Genomic DNA, 985 nt, shown 5'->3' on the forward strand with positions numbered 1-985 from the left:
ATGTATGTATGATATTTATTTGAGGGAAGTATTTTCTGAATTATTTCTGGGCTTAATTTTATTTTGATGCTTAGCGATCCGAAAGTTTTTGACGGTAGTGTATACACGATCTTGTACACGGACTTCCATCTCTATTAGGTCCGTCTAGGCTCCTGAAAGCTTTAAATGCGGTTTCTGCTCTTTCGTTGACTATCCCAGCTATAGCCTACCTTCGGGTTCTGTACGGATCGTACACTTTTTATTCCTTTCATTATTTATTCCTTCTGTTTCGACCGTTTCAAATAACGATGAATTATAAACAGTAATCCTGTGTTTCTCATGTTCGAGTCTTTATATGTATAAAGAACATTCCGTTGTGAGTACTAGACTTTTTGACAATGACATTTTTTTGAGTTTAATTTCGTGCATTAACTTTATTATTTAGTCTCTGTTTCTTGTCGTTCATCCTTTACCATTTAGTATCACGATTTCAAACCCGTAAGCTGTTTATCTGAATTAACTTCCAACTGAGTTATATATCGAACTATCCCAGCGTTTTCCAATAACGCTATTGTGAACTTTTCCCGCAGGAGAAAACGGAGCAATAACTTCTGCCAAAGCGCGCTACAACGCCTTACGGGTGCATTGTACAGTTCCCCGTAGTGCCGCATTGTTGTTCGCAATTAAAAACAAAAAATGTTCCGTCCATGTTTTGGAGCTATTCAAAACACGGATCCTTGTATGCGATTTAGTCTTTTAATCTGCATAACAACTCGTTGTATAGAACCGGCGATATATGAAATAATTGCCGACGCTGTAATACCCATGGTCCGGGTCGTAACTGGGAAAAACGAACGGGGAGAATTGTATGTAATTACCCATATAAAATTTAATACCAACAATTTTAGCCAAACGCTCTTCCGATAATTGCACGCGATACTTGCTCTGAATATTCATAAATGTTCGTCATTTCGCTTCCCGTTTTATGAAACCTTACGATTCGATT

Source organism: Ceratina calcarata, unplaced genomic scaffold (genome assembly GCF_001652005.2).
Source record: "Ceratina calcarata isolate Rehan_Ccalc_2016 unplaced genomic scaffold, ASM165200v1 scaffold157, whole genome shotgun sequence".
Classification (NCBI taxonomy): Eukaryota; Metazoa; Arthropoda; class Insecta; order Hymenoptera; family Apidae; genus Ceratina; species Ceratina calcarata.